We start from the raw sequence: 7,926 nt of genomic DNA, 5'->3' as shown, positions 1-7,926 counted from the left end.
CGACGTGCCGGAAACTGTGCATAGGTGCTTTTTTATGTCGCGCTGGGGCTGGAGAGTGACGTTGAGTTCCAGGAGTCTGGACTACCACTACAGTGCTGCGCTGTCCCTGGGACTTGGGACAGCTGCGCTGTCAGCCTACCACTGCCCACAGTATTATTTAGCCCAGGCCCCCCAGCCGCCGAGCTCCATAGCAACTACATCCCTTGGACCCTCTATTATTACTCCACTGTCTTTAGTGATGAAAGCCATTTCTTTGTACAGGGACAGAGAAGTCCATATGTTTGAAGGTCAACTGTAGAGAAGATCAGTGACTGTCACATTGATCAGTGGGTGCAGTCAAAATAAAATGTTTTGGGGATGCTTCAGCTACTTATAGATCTCACTTTGAAGTAAAACCCCACCCAAATTTAATTCTCTCTGCACAAGTAACATCTGCCCCCTCAGTGCACATGGTTTTGTCTATCTAAGAAGGATTTTGTCAGAAAGAGTGAACTAGAATAAGGCCCTGTATGATGAAAGTGAAGCTGACTGAAGCACTGATTCAAGTGTGGTTCCATGACCCTAAAATCACCAATGACTGTTGCCAAAAATGCTTTTGAAAAACAAAGGAGGTCATACAAACTAAAATGTTGTTTAAAATAAATCCAAGGTGAAAATCAAAATAATGTAATTGTCATTAATTGTTTTCAATTAATTTGCACAAGGGTGTATATATGTACAATATGCAAGAGGCAGTGTACAACTGTGGCCTTATATAGTGTAGCTGGATCCATTGCATATGCACCCACCTCGCCTTAAAAATGTTGCCATGGGACCCATAAAGTTCTAGATATACCCCTGATTATTAGGCATGCAGATACAGTCGCATACAATGATATATGACCTGATTCAGACATGAACGCTCATCTGCAAATTTGCAGATGACTGCGAGTGCCTAGCAACTGCCCAGACAGAGGACCTTAGTCAGGTTGGATCGGGCGGCCGTGTGTGCAGATGCGACAGTCTGAACGGATCACTCACTCTTTTGGTGAGCGTGAGTCCGCCCACAGAACATCCGCACACGGTCGGTCGAATATGCCGGCAAAGGGGAGTGGCATGCATAGGAGCATACGCTACCGTGCTCGGACGCCTCTTAGCCTTTTCACTCGGAGACTGAGCGTGCCTCTCCGATCGTAAGTGGAAGCGTACGGCCGAGCACAGTGGCGTACGCTTCACATATATGGTCCAGCAATTATTCCCTTTGAAGTTACCTTCTAACAATTACCCAATTATCCTGTTTGATTTTTTGATTGCTTTATATTACCTAATTTCTCTCCCTTAAGTAATCTACAATTGAACCCTCATTACATGTATATTTCTTGTGTTCTAATGTGGCGCTTTCCACATTATCTATGTGTCCACCAATGTTTTATTTATTTATTTTGGTGTTTGTGTGCATGCTGTTAATAATGTTAATAATTATTATGTTCCTATTTATTTACATGTCTCGCTACTCTGATGATGTGTGTGATGTTTTACTCCACAAACAACTAACTTATCCGAGTCTGCACATCCCTAGTTTTTATGCTTTAAAAAAAAAAAAAGAAATCAGAACCCAAAACGTTTAGGGGGTGTTTTGGCAAAACCCATCAGAACCCAAAACCTGAAGGTAATCAGAGCCCAATACACGAAAAGTGGCCGGTGCACATCCCTAGTACCAAAATGCAGATTGCTATGGTTGAGGATCGATGGCTGTCGCTGGCTGCTTATGTGAACTTTGCTGACAATGGTGTGGTGTTACTAGTGGGGGTGCTAGGGGGCACCAGCCAAAATCTTGCTTAGGGCATCAAACTGGTTAAGGGTGGCTGCAAGGTGATTTTGTTACCAGGCAGTCAGCTACTGACTGACCTAGCGTTGGCTACAGACTTCAGTAGCGGCTCCGGAAGTTTGGCTCTGGTTTTCCTAGAGAATCCATGCTGGCGGGCGTCACGCTACGTCATGATGTCTGCCGCAGCATGACATCTGATGCGGGACGTGCCTGCACTGCAAGTGCACAGCATACACGGTGAAGGAGCAGCAGGCCAGGGGGTGGCTGGAGGCGTGGCCAAGACACCATCCAGCCCCAGCAAGAACAGAGCTGCAGGCAGACCCACGTTTAGGTAAACCTGTGGGCAGTTAGCATATTTTTTATTTAAGTTGTATTATTACTGTTAGTGACTGTTGTCTGCTAACTTGGCAATTCTGTAATGCCCATAGATACATCCTTCCCCTTGTCCATCTACCCAGTAGATGGATCGGTACTCTTAACCTAGAACGGCGCCCATCGGGGTGATCGCGGGATCGCGGGCAGTACATAAACGGCCGCGACGCGATGCCCGCGATCACCGCGATTTTCCCATAGGGAACAATGTTAAAAAGTCAGATTGATCGCGATTTTGCATTCAATGCCTCAATGCCCGCGATTTTACCATAGGAATCAATGTTAAATGGGCTACAGAGCCCACATAGGCACAATTAACCCTTAAATGTCACCCCAATTTTTTGACGCCACCCCACGATCCACGCCAACCCGAAGCGTGGCGAGCGCAGCGAGCCCGCGAGGGGCGGCGGTACGCGTCCTCCGACCTTTTCATGCCCTACTATCCACGTCGGCGTGGAGTTGAGAATAGAATAGTGTGGCGAGCGCAGCGAGCCACCGAGCCCGAAGCGTGGCGAGCGCAGCGAGCCCCGCGAGGGGACGCGGATACCTTCACAGTTATACGCGTCCCCTCGCGGACTTCACAGGTGTCCGTGGCGACGCCGACACCTGTGAAGCCCGCGAAGGGACGCGTTTACCTGTGAAGGTATCCGCGTCCCCTCGCGGGGCTCGCTGCGCTCGCCACGCTTCGGGCTCGGTGGCTCGCTGCGCTCGCCACACTATTCTATTCTCAACTCCACGCCGACGTGGATAGTAGGGCATGAAAAGGTCGGAGGACGCGTACCGCCGCCCCTCGCGGGCTCGCTGCGCTCGCCACGCTTCGGGTTGGCGTGGATCGTGGGGTGGCGTAAAAAAATTGGAGTGACATTTAAGGGTTAATTGGGTCTATTTGGGCTCTGTAGCCCATTTAACATTGATTCCTATGGGAAAATCGCGGGCATTGAGGCATTTAACATTAAAATCGCGATCAATTAGGCTTTTTAACATTGTTCCCTATGGGAAAATCGCGGTGATCGCGGGTACACGATTTTGATGTACCCGCGATTTACCCGCGATGCCCGCGATGCCCGCGATTTTTTACCCCCGACGCCCGCGATTCTGATCGCGGGCGCCGTTCTAGGTAAAGAGTACCGATGGATCTGTACCACCAGCATTACACCCACCATATATAGACTGTGTATATATTGTGGGGTGGGTGTAATGCTGGTAGTACAGATCCATCTACTGGGTAGATGGACAAAGGGCAGGCTGGATCTATATATAATATAATAACCATGGAATACACCTATTGGTGTATGTCACGCATGTGCCAAGCTAGTAGGGTGAGTTTAGGGGTGCAGTGTGCCAAAATATTATTGTAGGTTGTGATGCTTATAGAAAGGTAGTGAGAGAAGTTTAGTTAACAAATCTTGGCATTTTTAACACAGAACAAATATTATGCGCTAATCAGCTTGCAGGTGTCAAGAAAAATTAAATGCACACTCGGAGTAGTGTAAACTTAGTGCAGTGTCTGAATTTGGACCTGGACGAACAGGTCTGAATCAAGCCTTTAGTTAGTAAGGTGTCACAGCAAAACCTGTGTAGTCAGATCCCTGCCTGGGATGACCCACTGTGGCATAGTGGTGCATAGAGCAGTGTCTGAGCAGAGCACCGCATCCGGCTACTCTGCTATGTATTAGGGCTTAGTCGCAGAACTAAGACATAACAGAGTAGCCACTCCTCTCTGGTCAGGTGGCCACACCCCTTCCCGCAAATGGCCACCCCCCTCGGTGGGCCTCTGTGAGTGCATTTTCCTGGTGGGCCCTTCATGCCCCAGTCCGACACTGTCTGGGTATGCCTTTCCCGAAAAACACCAGATTACCAACCCTCAATGCTGCCTACCTGTCCGTCAAATTGTGAGGGGATTGCGATTAGATATTTTGGTACTTCTTTACTTTCACGGCGCCACTAGATCGGATATCGCGGTCATCGCGGGCATTGAATGCACTAAAAAACGGCCGCGACGCGACCGACGCGATGCCCGCGATTTCCCATAGAGATCAATGTTAAATTTCTCAATTGACCCGATTTTACTGTTAAATGCCTCAATTGACACGATTTTTCCATAGGAAACAATGTTAAATGGACCACAGAGGCCAAATAGTCACCGTAAAGTGTGAAATGGCCCCCACATTTTTTAACGCCACCCCACGATCAACGTGAACCCGAAGCGCGGCGAGCGCAGCGAGCCCGCGAGGGGCGGCGGTACGCGTCCTACGACCTTTTCATACCCCCACTATCCACGTCGGCGTGGAGTTGAGAATAGAATAGTGTGGCGAGCGCAGCGAGCCACCGAGCCCGAAGCGTGGCGAGCGCAGCGAGCCCCGCGAGGGGACGCGGATACCTGTGAAGCCCGCGAAGGGACGCGTTTACCTGTGAAGGTATCCGCGTCCCCTCGCGGGGCTCGCTGCGCTCGCCACGCTTCGGGCTCGGTGGCACGCTGCGCTCGCCACACTATTCTATTCTCAACTCCACGCCGACGTGGATAGTGGGGGTATGAAAAGGTCGTAGGACGCATACCGCTGCCCCTCGCGGGCTCGCTGCGCTCGCCACGCTTCGGGTTCACGTTGATCGTGGGGTGGCGTTAACAATTGTGGGGGCCATTTCACACTTCAGGTTGGCTATTTGGCCTCTGTGGGCCATTTAACATTGTTTCCTATGGAAAAATCGTGTCAATTGAGGCATTGAACAGTAAAATCGGGTCAATTGAGAAATTTAACATTGGTCCCTATGGGAAATCGCGGGCATCGCGTCGCACCCGATTTTTAGTGCATTCAATGGCCGCGATGCCCGCGATTTCTAGTGGCGCCGTGAAAGTACAGAAGTACCGATATTTTTCACAATTTTCAGCGCTATTTTGGCTCATACATGCATGAGATTCATATGCATTTACTGTACAGTCATTCCATAATCAAATGGACTGTGAATTCCCACATCAGCAATCAAGACTGAATTGGTCCCTAAATCCTGTTCATACATGTGTTTTAATACCAAAAATCTCTTTACTGCACCACTCAAATACATTCTGTTAATGTTCTTCAAAATAGTGTACAGTATGTACATAAATATCCAATTAAAACACAATTATAAATACATTTTTGACATTTCAATTCATTTTTTTTTCATTCATCCACAAACAGATTTTGGGGTAAATTACATGTATACATAATGGGCCTGTATACATTTGGTTTGCTAATGGACAAAACCACGTGCACTGTTGGTGGGGCTGCTCACACATAACTCACTCCTCACACCTCCAACTCAGCCCCTCACCATTTTCCCCCACCTGTCACACCCACATTAGTCAATCCGTGCCCCTCTCACCTCTCAATGTTTTAGTCATTTATTAAAAGCACATTTTCATAATGCATTATACAGTCAAAATGAATATTTACATAATTTATAAATGGCCTTCCCAACATAAAACAAGTGGTGGGTGTATTCAAATTAGCACATAGCATAGATTCTTTGGGTGAGATTTACTAAGCTTGAAAAGTGATAAAATAGAGAGTGATAAACAACCAGCCAATCAGCTACTACCTGACATTTTTCAAACACAGCCTGTGAGATCACAGGTAGGAGTTGATTGGCTGGCTGTTTATCACTCTCCATTTTATCACTTTTCAGGCTTAGTACATCTGGCCCCTTAGAGTTAAAAGTATTTTCTTTTACATGTACAGATGGAGCTGTCCTCCTCTCCTGTACCAGCGATACAAATCTGGTGGCTGGTGCACCAGCGCACGTGGACACACAAGCATCTCACATGCTCGCGTGTCCATTTCTGAGAATGGGGCATTCTCACATTCGTTGGCAGGCCTCTGCAAATGGCTAGATGAGAACGGCTGCATAAGGTGGAGACGGTGGATGGTCTGTGTTCCCTACTTACATTCCTGGGAGCTTCTCTGGAGAAATAATGGGCCAAATGTAATAAGGCGAGAGTTTAAGAAAGTGAGAGATTTTGGGAGAGTTTTCCCATTTTTTTTAAAGCGGCAATTCTTGACAATGCAAAACCAGGTTGATTTTTGCCATGTAATTGATTGCTGCTTTAAAAAAAATGGGGAAACTCTCCCAAAATCTCTCACTTTTTGAAACTCTCACCCTATTACATTTGGCCCTATGTGTTTTTAATTCCTCCCCAAACTTTGGGCCTGTTTAAACGCCGGCTGCCGGGTGATTGAAAACCCACCCCTCGGCACCGAGTGAATGCCTGCAGCAGCATGTGAAAGGATGTGAAAGGATGACCATCGACTGATTTTTTGCAGGCTCTCGGATAAGTCAGTCTGAGCTGACTTTTGTCTGGCACGGAGATGACCAAACAGGGGCTGATGTCATGTAATGTCAGCCACCTGCTACGTGCAGGCTTTGGCATGTCTGCATTCACATGGGGACTCCCATCGTTTTTCTGAGTGAACCCACCATTTTTGTGGGCACGCCCAGGAAACGGTGGGCATTCCCATGCTTCAGCCCCCTGTCCACCTACTACTCCCCCCCCTCTGTACGAATGCCTTGGTGACTGAGATAGTTGCTGAAGGCATTCGTATTGTGGCCCTGGATATGTGTATATTCACCTATATGTATGCGCATAGCTGCAACATCGGTCCCCAGGAACAAATTATACTGAATTAGGCCCTTTGTGTAGTGCAGCTCATTCTCCACCCTATCCTGTGACACCTGTGGTGCTTCTCAACCACCTTTGGCTTCAGGACACATTTGATGTCGCAGTACATCTTATCCATGTTCTTAATATCTCAATGGCAGCAGGTGACCTCATTATTACATAACAATTATAAAGCGTAACAGAATCTGCTGTGCTATACAAGAGACTGTAAATAATAAATAATTAATTATTGCATCCAGGACTGTCCTTCACATGGCTTGGATCCTTTACACCTGGGCACCCAGCAGGTGTGGGTAAACCTTCAAACCTATTGCAGACCAGGGCACAGTTGTCTTGATAGGAAAACCGCACATTGTGGCCTAACCAGGTGCATCAGTCTTCTCATTAGTGTCCTTCACAGCACTCTCCATCACCTTTTCCTCACCATCTTCTGCCATTGTCAGACACAGGTTGCTGCTGGGATATGTTTTCCTACTCCATCAGCCTCTTATTCTCTCTGCCATCTCTTCTGGATTCCATGCCTGCTCCAACGGTCTGAACACCATCTCCAAATTACGCAACAAATTAATTTACTTTCTCTACTGCCAACCAGCACCATCTCCTCGCAAAAACACCTACTATCTTTCAAAGGACAAAATGGTGGACTGGGGTTTATATAGCGTGTGCGATGCTTTAATCATGTTTTATTTGGGTGCCAATGTGTGACTTACTCTCACACTCTGCATCTGCTGCAATACAAATCGCATTCCGGTTGCTTTAAATAAAACGGATGCTTCCCGGTCTAAATACCATGAAAATTTGTGTCTGGTTTGCATTTGCAGCATTAAAGACGTACACCATTAAATTGGCTGAGTTCTGCTAAAAAGCTGGACATAGCAATGTTTGACTTTGAGCAACTTTTTCCTAGCCGCTAAAATCGGCTTTCATTACATCCCTAACCCATAATTGTACACATTAGGAATGCAAATGTCTAAATTGTAACTACATCCCCTTCAGTAGACAATAGCCTCTCAATAAAATATTGTAATGCTTGTAAATGTTACAATTGTTTTATCAAAAAGCTTTTTGAGGTGTATCCTATTTTTAAACTGCA

Source organism: Crinia signifera, chromosome 3, assembly GCF_055691185.1.
Source record: "Crinia signifera chromosome 3, ASM5569118v1, whole genome shotgun sequence".
In the NCBI taxonomy this organism is placed as follows: domain Eukaryota; kingdom Metazoa; phylum Chordata; class Amphibia; order Anura; family Myobatrachidae; genus Crinia; species Crinia signifera.
This window is presented reverse-complemented; position numbering follows the sequence as displayed.